Genomic DNA, 13,860 nt, shown 5'->3' with positions numbered 1-13,860 from the left:
GATACGTGGGTTGAGTAGGGTGATCATGGCTCGGCACAACATTGAGGGCCGAAGGGCCTGTTCTGTGCTGTACTGTTCTATGACATCTATGATAGGCTTTAATACACAAGAAGTGGACCCGGCAGCAGACGTACAGAAGAATGGCAGACTGCCGGGGAACACGGGTTCTTATACACCACCCTCGTAGGCGGAGCTACCTACCTCTCAGCCAATCGGCTGAGAGGCACATGACTTACCTGGGCCAATGGGCAGTGAGTCTTCGCACAACACCACACCAATGGCAACTCACACTCTCAGGTACCGTAATACCCCTAGTCATACTTCCACACACCCATGGTGACTGATGAAGAGAGATTGAACAGTTTTGAAGAATGAGGGGAGATCAAATAGAGGTATACACGATGATAAACGGTATGGCTAAAGTAGACGTGGAGCGGATGCTTGTGGGGCGTTCGAGAACAAGAGGTCATAGTCTCAAGATAAGGGGTAGCAAATTTAAAATGGAGATGAGGACAAACTACTTCTCCCAAAGGGTCGTGAATTTGCTACCCCAGAGTGTGGTGGATGCTGGGACAGAGAGTAAATTTAAGGAGGAGTAAGACAGATTTTTCATTGGTAATGGGTTGAAGGGTTATGGAGAACGGCTAGGACGATGGAGTTAAGGCCAGGATGAGATTAGCCATGATCGAATGGCGGAGCAGACTCGATGGGCCAAATGGCCTAATTCTGCTCCTATATCTTATGAACTTGTGGGTATTCTGATGGTCGAGTGACGTGATCCAATGGAGCTCAACTAACTTTAGGTGATAGCCCAACCTGATCAAATGGCTTGTTGCAACCCTTTTGTGACTTCCAAGCGAATTGTTCCTTAACGTGTTGCTTTGCCCCAATTCTTTAGTGAAATGAAATGAAAAATGAAAATCGCTTATTGTCACGAGTAGGCTTCAATGAAGTCACTGTGAAAAGCCCCTAGTCGCCACATTCCGGCGCCTGTCCGGGGAGGCTGGTACGGGAATCGAACCGTGCTGCTGGCCTGCTTGGTCTGCTTTAAAAGCCAGCGATTTAGCCCAGTGAGCTAAACCAGCCCCAGTGCTGCACCGGACAATTGTTTGAAAGAAGCCTAGCCTCATGGCATGCTGGCTTGTTCCATGGTTGAGAACATCAATTTTCACTGAAAAATTGTTAAACGCGCCGGAAGCCGGGAGTGTTTGCTTCGGGTGCTATGTCCACCAAGAGCTGTGGGCTGCTCTCCATCCTATTCCTCCCCTCTAATTCCACATTTCACAAGGTTGCGGGTTCAAATCCCATTCCAGGACCTGAGGGGGGAACTTGTCCCTGGTGTCCTGGCCAATAATTATCCCTCAGTCAGCATCACACAAAGAGATTATCAAAGGTCATTATCACATTGCTGTTAGCGCATATTTAATGTGCGCAGGTGACTGTCATGTTCCTACATTGCAACAAATGACTCTCCTTCAAAATGCTTCAGTGCTTTAAGACACCCATTGGTAATGAAAAGCGTTATTTAAATGAAAGTCTTTCTTTCTCTATTTATTCATCTATTGCGAAGGAATGTTTGCTGTACAGGTGAAGCAGAGAAATACATTCAGTTATCGAGGGAATAAAACACGATTGATTTAGTGGATACAGTCTGCAGATAGTTATGTGTTATACTACATCATCTATTCAGAGAAGGTAAGTGCTGAACTTGGCCACTTAAATTGAACTCCTGAAAGGTTTTGCTGCAGCTTAAAAGTCTCCGAATACCAACCAAAATCTGAACAATTCATCAGGTAATTCATGCAGTGCTGGCTCGTGCTATGAGTTTTTCAGAAGGAATGACGTCCAAGATATTATTAATAATACAATTAAGTTACAACTTTACACGTCACTTATTAATGACCTTGCATGTAAAACCAGGAGCTCACAACTAATTTTAGGGGCTTTTAAATTATTTGCGAGATTTAACTATATTGCGGGGATGTCATGATATAAATTAGCCACCTCTCTGTTTGCTTGATTTGGTCTGCCTCTTTGCAAAATCTGAATCTCTCCAACCCCTAAATAGAGAAAAAAAATTATCAGCGCAGAACATTCACCGAGAAAACATGTCGCTGAATCAGCTGCTGGTGGAACGTGACTTGGGTTGGTTCTGTGGTGGAACTACAGACGTCTGCCATAATGATGTGACGATGCCGGCGCTGGACTGGGGTGGGCACAGTAAGAAGTCTCACAACAACAGGTTAAAGTGCAAGAATCGCTCGGTAAGAGTGTTCCCTTCCAGTTGGGAAACACTTCAGCAGTCAAGGATATTGGGCCTCCGATCTTCGGGTAAACATTCTCCAAGGCGGCTTTCAAGACGCACGACAACGCAGAATGGCCGAGCAGAAACTGGTCGCCAAGTTCTGCACGCATGAGGACGGCCTCAACTGGGATCTAGGGTTCACGTCGCATTACATGTAACGCCCACCATACTGCCCGGGTTTGCAGAATCCTGCTAACTGTCCTGATTTTGAGACAATTCACACCTCGATTACCTGTGATTATCACTCACCCCACTCGCACTGTTCCTGTAAAGACTCACATTCCAACCATTCCTCACATTCCAATCTGTAATTATCTTGCAAATGTGTCTCTCCGATTTTATATATATATGCTGCGATTGTGAATCTGCCTCCACTTCGCCTGATGAAGGAGCAGCGCTCCGAAAGCTTGTAATTTCAAATAATCTAGTCTGTCATAATGTTAAAAATCCACACTGGAAATTGGTGGAAATTCAAGAATTCCCAGTGAATCTGCTTGAAAATGATCCTGGATCTGGGAGGCGGCTACTCGTCCTGGTGGGAATGTCTGTCATACTGTAAAGGATCATTCAAATTGGAACAACGCGATGGTTCCTCTCCAGTTGTTCCTTGAGGGCATCTTCATTGCCAATAATTTTGTTTCTCTGGCTGCTTTCAATGTGAGATCTTTATCCCCTGTTTAAAAGGATAGAGGTTTTGTCCTTAATAGATTTTTTGGTGGACCCCACAGCCCCCAAATAGCCTGATAACTCCCATTTCCCCTGCTCACCCAACCTGTTCTCCCACTGCCCGCACTCATATTGAGACCAGACCCCTGCTGTGCTGGCTCAGACCAGGCGGACTGTTGTCCTCACCCTCTATCATCTGGATCCTGAGCACCTGATCCTCCAGCACCTAATGCTCACCCACCCCGCCTCCAACGTTCACACCGTTCCGGCGATAGAATCATCCATGAGTGCAGATGATCGAAACGCCAACTCTATTGGCGTTCCTGTGGCTGCACAACAAGTTTTCACGTCCCATCGACATACAGGGCACAGTTTAAAATGTCCTTCGCGTTCATGTCTTGAATTGGCTCCGTTGAGTTTGGCTCAGGGGTTTGAACATCCGTCAGCAGTTGTGATTGCAAAGTGGGAAGGAGTGAACATCTTAACCTTTATTACACCTCCTGAGGCTTGATGGCTTCAAAATGAGGTAAAATCTCAGTGGCTCACCAAGGATTAACAGTGACCATTCCCCGATCGCCATGCTGATGTGTATGTGATTTATTAGCCCACTGGCTTGAACTTTCACTGTTGCAATTTGCTATTGTGGTATTGAACTGGAATCTAACGCTCAGTGAGGAGTCTGCTTCAGAAGGATAATGCCTGGACGCTATCAATCTCCAGGTCAGGATTACTGAATCATTTCTTACATGGAAACATTCCTTCTGTTTATCATTTCCATCTGTCTTGTCCATTCGCCACTCTCAGTTTGCACTGTTAGACAGGCCCAGGGGGCTCCAAGGCCTACTCCTTCTCCTGCTTCTCATGTTCCGATGAAAGAAATGTCTTTCGCCTCAATAAAGCCAGACATTATTACGGTATCCAGGGCTGATTCAAAAATGAAGAAGGCACTTTTCAGAATCGTTACATTACTGTGAATTCTGAAGCCACCCCCAAAATGTGTAACTCGAGACCTGATGATGCACATTTGGAGAGTTTCAAACTGACAGATGAACAACTTACATTTATATAACACTGATGCACCATCAATTGGACACGAGGCGAAGATGTGATCCAAACAAAAGGCTTTAATGCACAAGATGTGTGCCCGGCAGCCGACGTACAGAAGAATGGCCGACTGCCGGGGAACACGGGTTCTTATATCCCGCCCTGTAGGCGGAGCTACCTACCTCTCAGCCAATCGACTGAGAGACCCGTGACTACCCGGGCCAATGGGCAGCGAGTCCTCTGCACCAATGGCAGCTCACCTCTGAGGTACCGTAATACCCCTAGTCATACTACCACAAGCGCCTTTAACATTGTCAAACATCCCGAGGTGTTATCCGAAACAAATGTGATATCTAGCCACATGAGGAGACATTGGGCGAGAACCTCCATTCACACCAAAGTCGGCCTCCGCCCCGGGTTCCTCGGCACCGGGACGGGCGGCCCATACAAATTGCCGTCCGCTTCATTGGAACGGAAGGTACCGCTGCCGCCTAATGGCGAGCTGCCTCCACAGCGGGACAACCCACCGTGGTGGGCCTGGTAAGTCCCAGTCATTGGGTGACCACAACCCTGTTCAAAGACAGGCAGCCAGGATTTTCTAGTCCTGCCTAATGTGGGGCCGAGAATTCCACTCCGAGATTTTAAGGAGGCTCTTAAAGGGGGGAGTGCCATGTCGAGAGGAGGGGGGGATTTTATTTGGGGGGTGGGGGGGGGAATTAGAGCTTAGTGTCCAGGCAGCTGAAGGCACGGCCATTCACGGTGGAGCGATGAAGACGAGGAAAGCTCAAGAGGCCGGAATTGGATGAGCGCAGGACACCCGGAGGGTTGGGGGGGCAGGACGGGGTTACGGAACAATAGAACGTTACAGCGCAGTACAGGCCCTTCGGCCCTCGATGTTGCGCCGACCTGTGAAACCAATCTAAAGCCCTTCTACACTATTCCATTAACATCCATGTGTTTATCCAATACGGAGATAGCAGAGGGAATGCAGCAGGGAGGCCATAGAGGGAATTGAAAACAGGGATAAAAATATTAAGATAGCAGCATTGCCAGACCCAAGAGCCAGTGTTGGTCAAACGAGTGGTATTATAGTTACCTTTGCCCGATCTATTAGATTTAAGACATGGGTATTCACTTCATTTAGTTGGATCTTTCTCACAATATAAAAGAATAATCATCAATAAGGGAGCACGTTTGGATTATTTGATTGATAGAGAGATCCTAATGCTCTCACATTCTAACATCCAATCTGATTCAGGGGGTTGTGTCTGCATTCCTCGATCTGGAACGTATTCCATATGTTGAATACTTTGCACTCAGCATAACTTCCCAAACGTCCTCTTCTCTAGTTTGAACCTGCGTCATATCATCCCATTCCAGCATCTTCTCCCTTGATAGAAGGGCTATCAACATATGATAGCTGCCTGAAGTCCTGTCGGGAATTCAGAAGAAACCCAAACAGAGCTGAGAATGTTGAACTCACTGCTGTTATTCCAACCCGAAGCCAGTTGGTCAAGTACAAAACAAGGCAAATTCTACCTCTTTTGATACTAGGCTTATTTACAGAATGCAGCAATTCTGCTTGCCTCCTACCATATCCAGTGTTCCATCTGTCTCTCTTTATACTCTTTGAGTACGCCAGGGTGCCTAGGTGGCAGTGCTGGGGTGCCAGGGTGGGACTACCAAAGGTCGGGGTAGTGCCCATGAAAGAGTGGATGGGGGGGTCATGAAGGTGGGGGGGTGAAGGGGGTGGTACATGCATCGGCGCCAATAGTGAAGGTGTCCTAGGCGTCGTACAGTCGGTGACATCCATGGCTGAGGGTGTCGACAGAATGTCCGCCTCGCTGGGGAATTTTACCCAGTACCAGGCTGACCGTGATCAGGTTCTGCGGGGCAAGTTCCGCTGTCAATTGGGCATGGCCGAGGCGCTGCAGAACATGTCCCATTCACTGAGGAGCATCACTGAGGGCATCGACACGATGGTGAGGACCATGAGGAACCGCCTTGAACGAGAGTGCAACAAGGCCAGAGAATCGTGCCCTCTGTCTCCGGGGCAGGGGTACAGCCCACTGCGTCACTAAAGCTCTCATTTAAGATAGTGAGTGGGGCGCCAATTAAATGGACTGCTTTGTCCTGGAAGTCACTTTAAAATGTCAAATTGAGATTGAAAGCTTTGCGTTAGGCAAGGAGCGTTAAGGTTATGGATAAAGATGGGTAGTTGGAGTTAATATACCGATCAGACATGATTTAATTGAATGGTAGAACAGGCTTGAGGGGCTGAATGGCCTCTTCCTGTTCCTATGTTCCTGTCTGCCCAGCTGCTATATCCATGTCTTTCAGATATTCAGAAAGGATTTGTAAATACCGCCTCTGTTGCTGGGCCCCATATCATGTCATCGTGAGAAATGCCAAAATGTGAGACATTCTGAATAGCAATTAGAGTCCTAGAGTCTTACAGCACAGAAAAGGCCCTTCGGCCCATTGAGTCTGCGCCAGTCAAAAATAACCACCAACTATCCTAATCTCATTTCCCCGCATTGGCCCATCGCCTTGTATGCCCGAGGATTGCAAGTGCACATCTTCTTAAAGGTACTTCTTAAAGGTAATGAGTGTCTCTGCCTCCACCACCCTTTCACACAGCGAGTTTTTCTAGTTCCTTCTCCCTTATGTACTTATCTAGTTTCGTAGTGTGCTTTATATCACTGCCACTTCCTTCGGCATCTACGCAGGCCACCAGTGAATCCAGCCTACCTCAAGATTGATAATTACTCTTTCATAATGATACATCGGAAGCTTGCAATTGTGCCTGCTACATCTGTCAGGTTAATCGCGGCAGCCAGATTTATTCTGACAACCATGACTGTACAGAAGCAGAAAAATACAGGGACGTACATAGAAAACAGCCAACAAGAATTTAAATATCTTCTTCAGAATATATTCCTGACCCAGTCCACTAACCTGTAAGATTTTGGAAGGCACAGTCCAGTGTAGTCTTCTTGTTTGAACGTTTATTGGGTGAAGCAATATTCATCCCTCACACGGGATAGTCTCTGTCCGTTTCTGTGGCCTGCTCGCCTGGCCTCCGGGGAACCCGCCGCAAAGGGCCGACTTCGGCGCGACCAGAAGATTAGGATTCGACCACGTTGCTGTGGGTCTGGAGTCACATGTAGGCCAGACCGGGTAAGGATGGCAGATTTCCTTCCCTAAAGGACATTGGTGAACCAGATGGGTTTTTATGATAATTGACGATAGTTTCACGGTCACCATTACTGAAACAAGCTATATATTCCAGATTTATTCATTACATTTAGGGTGGAGGTGTGGGCTTCGGCCGGTGCAGACTCGATGGGCCGAATGGCCTCCTTCTGCACTGTAAATTCTATGAAACTTAAATTCCACCAGAGATTCAAACCCATGTTCCAAAGCATTAGCCTGGACCTCTGAATAACTGAGCCAGTGACGTTGCTATCTCTCCAGTAAATTATTAGTATCATTCTTATTTGGGACTTTCGAATAATAAATCAATTCATACACAGCTCACCTGATGCAAATGCAGTGCAGATATTTAGGAAGTAATTGAAAACTTGCTCATGTGACTGCGATTTATTATTGATTTCTCGCAATCAAGAAGTGTGTTCATAGAATCATAGAACATACGGTGCAGAAGGAGGCCATTCGGCCCATCAAGTCTGCACCGACCCACTTAAGCCCACACTTCCACCCTATCCCTGTAACCCAATAACCCCTCCTAACCTTTTTGGTCACTAAGGGCAATTTATCGTGGCCAATCCACCGAACCTGCACGTCTTTGGACTGTGTTGTTCAAACCAGCGTACTAAATTGTATTCATTCCCAAGTCACGGGATCAAAATAAAACCTGACAAGACATTAGCCTGACGCCAGGTAAACATGGCCATACAATATCCTGCTCTTTGTCTGTTTGTGGTTTGAGCTGATCCAGCATTCAAATGGTTACACACCATGTTTGACTGCGGTGTTATTTTTTTCTATTCCCTAACGACTTCGAGTTTGTGCGCTTCTACTCCAGCTCGTTTACTGAAATTGCCAGCCTTTTGCCCCTGGCTGCCAAACCATTAAACTGTAGTGTAACTTCCGGCAGATGTTCCCAATCCATTTAGACTTCAGGATGGTGTGTTTTGTCTCGGATTCCTGGAATATCGTGAAACGAGGCAGCGTACATTCTGAAAGGCATGTAAACCATTTCAAATCTCCGATTGTAAAATATGGATGCCGATTTGTCTCCCAGGCAGTCGTAGTGCAAGGCGTTAACAACAAGAAGTTGCGTTTATATAGTGCCTTTAACGTACTAAAATGTCCCATGGCGCACGTTGCCACATGAGCTATTATTCGGGCCAAAAGCATGGTCAAAGAGGTAGAGTTTAAGCAGCGTCTAAGGAAGAGGCAGACCAGGAGAGAGAGGATAAAAGGTTTAGGGAGGGTATTCCAGAGTTTAGGGCCAACGACACAACTGGCATTGGTGGGATAATGGAAGCGAGGGACAGTGGAAGTTTGGAATGGGCAATGTGGCCAGAATTGGAGGAGTGCAGAGATCCAGCAGTACTGCGGGAGGCTACAGAGATAGGCCGATAAAGGAAAACAGCATTATATTGTAACTTCTGATTCTGACCACATCATCAATTGAGTACTCTTCTCCCTCCATCGATGTGACTCACCGCATTAAATCATATTTTGTTGTTAAATCCATGTTCCTCACATTCCCCTTTTCTTTTGCTATGAATAGAATCTGATTTGTCGGTGGATATATAATCTAATATATACTCAGCTTGCTGCGATTACCCATTCTGCCACTGCCTTGCATTTGCCTTATTGACCTGGAGTTTCTGTAGTTAAAAGCTGGAGAAAATTGGAAAGCACCAATTGGAGCTGAAGAGGCTTCACTGCAGTTTGAAGCTGGGGTACGACAGCGCCATCGCTGGAAGGAGGATCCAACTGCAGTGTGGCACGTCTGCAATGATAGTCTCGCTTCTAAAGATGGGCAAGTTCAAAAGTGTGAAACAAGTAACCAGGATTCTCCCTTCTGGGGACTAAGTCCCAACGCCGGCGGTAAAACCGGTGCCAACCACTCCGGCGTCAACAGCCCCCGAAAGTGCGTAATTCTCCGCATTTTCGGGGGCTAGGTGGACGGCGGAGGGGTTGCCGCCTCTCCAGCCGGCAGCGAAGGGGTGGGGCGTGAATCGCACCGCCCTCCCACCCCCCTGGGGATTCTCAGACCCGGCAGGGGGTCGGAGAATCCCGCCGAGAGGTATAGTACATTGTAACCTCTCCAGTCTGGAAATCTATAGTTTGGAAACACCAGTTATCCAGAATACTTGTTGAGCAGACTGAAGCAACTCATGGTATCATTTTAGTGCAGTCCATGAAAGATACAGTTTACTCGGATAAGCAAAACCATTTTGATACTGCTGTATAATGTTTCAGCACCATTTTAAGCTTCAGGTACATATTTATATTCACACAAACCCGTGGTTAGACATTCTAATGTGTCATTCTGTAATCCAGAAAATTCCAAAATCCAGTCATTACTTGGTCCCAAACATTCCAGATTGGTGTGGGTACCGTGTGCTGCTGTGTACACCAGAACTGCTGATAGTTTAAAGATTCTCAATATAACCCAATTCTGGCCTTGGGTCACTGTCTGTGCGGAGTCTGCACGTTCTCCCCGTGTCTGCGTGGGTTTCCTCCGGGCGCTCCGGTTTCCTCGCACAAAGTCCCGAAAGACGTGCTGTTAGATGAATTGGACATTCTGAATTCTCCCTCTGTGTACCCGAACAGGCGCCGGAGTGTGGCGACTAGGGGCTTTTCACAGTAACTTCATTGCAGCGTTAATGTAGGGCAGCACGGTGGCCTAGTGGTTAGCACAATAGCCTCACGGCGCTGAGGTCCCAGGTTCGATCCCAGCTCTGGGTCACTGTCCGTGTGGAGTTTGCACATTCTCCCCGTCTCTGCGCGGGTTTCGCCCCCACAACCCAAAAATGTGCAGAGTAGGTGGATTGGCCATGCTAAATTGCCCCTTAATTGGAAAAAATAATTGGGTAATCTAAATTTATTTTTTTTTTAAATTGCAGCGTTAATGTAAGCTGACTTGTGATACTACTAAAGATTATTATTATTATTCCTCCGGGTGCTCCGGTTTCCTCCCATAGTCCAAAGACGTGCAGGTTAGGTAGATTGGCCGTGATAAATTGCCCCTTTGTGTCCAAAGACGTGCAGGTTAGGTGGGGTTACGGGGATTGGCAGGGATGTGGGGCTAGGTAGGGTGCTCTTTCACAGGGTTGGTGTCGATGCGATGGGCCAAATGTCCTCCTCCTGCACTGTAGAGATTCGACAAGGAAATATTAGGGTCCAATACTTGATCAAAGAGGTAAATGTGAAAGAGAGTCTAAAAGGAGGACAGGGAGGGAGAGAGATGGGAAGGTTTAGGGAGGGATTTTCAGAGTTTAGGGTGGGAGCAGGTCAGGACGTGGCCACCATTGGCGGCGTGATGAAAATCAAGAATACACAAGCAGCCAGAATGGGAGCATTGCGGCGATCCCGACGGTTTGTGGAGCTGGAGACAATTAGAAAAATTATGAGGAACGAGACCATGGAGAGATCGAAAAAGGATGTTTAAATGGAAGCAGATGTTTGAACGGGCTTGGGTTTAGAGAGGGTGAAAGTGTGTGTGGGTGTCCGTGTGAATGCGTGTTTATATATGCATGTGCACATGTTTGTGTGTGTGTGCGTGTGTTTAACCTGAAAGATTCTGCCGTAACACCACAATGAGCGTTATAATTACACGTTGGATCAATGGAAATACGTTTATTTTTAGAGACAGTGTTGTAGAGCTAATATCAGCTAATTAGAGCTAATTAGATCAGGGGCTGGTTTAGCTCACTGGGCTAAATCACTGGCTTTTAAAGCAGGCCAAGCAGGCCAGCAGCACGGTTCGATTCCCGTACCAGCCTCCCCGAACAGGTGCCGGAATGTGGTGACTAGTAACTTCATTGAAGCCTACTCATTAAGCGATTTTCAATTAGATCAGGGTTGACTTTAACATCAACTCTCATTTATTCTACTTTGAGGGGCTGGTTTAGCACACTGGGCTAAATCACTAGCTTTTAAAGCAGGCCAAGCAGGCCAGGTGCACGGTTCGATTCCCGTAACAGCCTCCCCGAACAGGCGCCGGAATGTGGCGACTAGGGGCTTTTCACAGTAACTTCATTGAAGCCTACTCGTGACAATAAGCGATTTTCATTTCATATCACTGGACTACTCAAGCAGAGGCCCAGGCAACAGATGCCGAGATGCGTTTGTCTGCTATGCCCACATCCCATGAACGAATTCGAAACAATAAATTCCCGTGTCATTCTCTACACAAGTGCACAGACACGCACAACCTATGCACTTACATTGTTAAACATTGGAAGTATGGATTGGCTAGTCTGTCTGAGTCTATGGGGTATAAATGTTATGTAGTATGGTAGAGACAGTGACTGGGATTTTACAGACCCACCCTCTCCAAGGCGGGTTTCCCCCTGGTGGAGGTGGGTCGCCATTGACTGGCGGTGGTATCTTCCAGTCCCATTGAAGTCCATGGCCATTTGCGTTGCATCATCGGACGGGCCTGAAGACCCTGGCAGCTGGAAGGGCCGGAAAATCCCAGTGCAAGCCTGTCAGACAATGTGATGCAATTGGGATTATTTTGCTTAATGCAGGGAAGGTGATGGGGAGTTTTAAAAGAGGTGTTCAAATTGAGCATGGGATCCAAAATAAAAATGGTAGGAGCTCGCAGCACAGAAGGAGACCATTCAGCCCACCATGCCAGTGCTGCCCCTTTGAAGGCACATCAAGTCCCAGAACCTTGTAAGTCCCTCCTGAGCCTCAAAGACTAGTCTCCGTTTTCCAATTATTTGGACTTGTATGAAGAATTTTGACAGAGTGGTTAGGGAGAAATTGTTTCCTGTGGTAGGAGGACCAGTAATTAAAGGATACAGATTGAAAGCAGTTGGTTAAGGGCCAGAGGACAGATGAGGATTGTTTACACAGCGAGTTGTTGTGATCTGGAACACACTCGCTGGAAGGGAGGTGGAAGCAAAAATAAACACTTGAAGGGGAAAAATGCGCAGGGTTACTGGGGAAAGAGCTGGCACAGGCTTGATGGACCCAATGGCCCCCCCTTCTTTACTGTAGATTCTATAGGCTTATCGCGTCTCACATTCTCTCCTGTCAGTAAGTATAAGTGGAAAGCTGGTCGTCGTCTATTTAAAAGTGGATAATTCCTTTTGATGATCAACATCCTTTCTGTTATGCTGGAATAATGCTGTTGATAGTTTTCCAAACGAACAATACTTGACATTAACTACTTAAAATTCTTGCACTTAGATACGGAATGTTGACATATTTACAGTAATTCAGGCTGCACAAACAAACCAAAGCTCGGTTTCTGCTGAGTAATGCCAAGATTGAGGAAGCGTAACAATGCCAAGTAAGTGCATTGGCACGCTGGTACGTTAGTGGCTAAAGATATGTTAGTCTCAAACACTGAACTATCTTCCACTTGGTGCTGTCGGTTCAAAGCTTTGTATTTATATAAATGATGTGGAGATGCCGGTGTTGGACTGGGGTGAGCACAGCAAGAAGTCTTACATCACCAGGTTAAAGTCTAACAGGTTTGTTTCAAACACTAGCTTTCGGAGCACAGCTCCTTCTTCAGGTGAATGAAGAGGTGGGTTCCAGAAACATATATTTAGACAAAGTCAAAGATGCAAGACAATGCTTTGAAAGAGAGCATTTTCAGGTAATTAAGTCTTTACAGATCCAGAGGTAGGGGTAACCCCAGGTTAAAGAGGTGTGAATTATCCCAAGCCAGGACAGTTGGAAGGATTTTGCAAGCCCAGACCTGATGGTGGGGGATGAATGTAATGCGACATGAATCCAAGGTCTCGGTTGAGGCCGCACTCATGTGTGCGAAACTTGGCTATAAGTTTCTGCTCGGCAATTCTGCGTTGTCGCGCGTCCTAAAGGCCTCGGAGGCTGAATGCCCTTGACTGCTGAAGTGTTCCCCGACTGGAAGGGAACATTCCTGCCTGGTGATTGCCACGTGATACCCGGTCATTCGTTGTCACAGCGTCTGCATAGTCTCACCAATGTACCACGCTTCGGGACATCCTTTCCTGCAACGTATGAGGTAGACAACGTTGGCCGAGTCGCACGAGTATGTGCCGCGTACCTGGTGGGTGGTGTTCTCGCGTGTAAGGGTGGTACCCATGTCGATGATCTGGCACGTCTTGCAGCGATTGCCCTGGCAGGGTTGTGTGGTGTCGTGGTCGCTGTTCTGAAGGCTGGGTAGTTTTCTGCTAACAATGGTTTGTTTGAGGTTGCGCGGTTGTTTGAAGGCAAGTAGTGGGGGTGTGGGGATGACCTTGGCAAGATGTTCATCTTCATCGATGACGTGTTGAAGGCTGCGAAGAAGATGTCGTAGTTTCTCCGCTCCGGGAAAGTACTGGACGACGAAGGGTACTCTGTCCGTTGTGTCCCGTTTTTGTCTTCTGAGGAGGTCGGTGCGGTTTTTTTGCTGTGGCGCGTTGGAACTGTTGATCGATGAGTCGAGCGCCATATCCCGTTCGTACGAGAGCATCTTTCAGCATCTGTAGGTGTCTGTTACGTTCCTCCTCATCTGAGCAGATCCTGTGAGTACAGAGGGCTTGTCCATAGGGGATGGCTTCTTTAATGTCTTTAGGGTCGAAACTGGAGAAGTGGAGCATCGTGAGGTTATCTGTGGGCTTGCGGTAAAGCAAAGTGCTGAGGTGGCCGTTCTTGATGGA

The 13,860-nt window shown here is 47.2% G+C and overlaps 1 protein-coding gene across 4 annotated transcripts in view; it reads left to right on the top strand.

Moving 5' to 3' along the window:
- svep1 (sushi, von Willebrand factor type A, EGF and pentraxin domain containing 1) overlaps positions 1 to 13,860 on the top strand; it is a 225,490-nt gene that overhangs the window by 29,865 nt on the left and 181,765 nt on the right. The gene's annotated exons all lie outside the window — the stretch shown is intronic.

Source organism: Scyliorhinus canicula, chromosome 8 (genome assembly GCF_902713615.1).
Source record: "Scyliorhinus canicula chromosome 8, sScyCan1.1, whole genome shotgun sequence".
NCBI classification, from domain to species: domain Eukaryota; kingdom Metazoa; phylum Chordata; class Chondrichthyes; order Carcharhiniformes; family Scyliorhinidae; genus Scyliorhinus; species Scyliorhinus canicula.
This window is presented reverse-complemented; position numbering and strand designations above follow the sequence as displayed.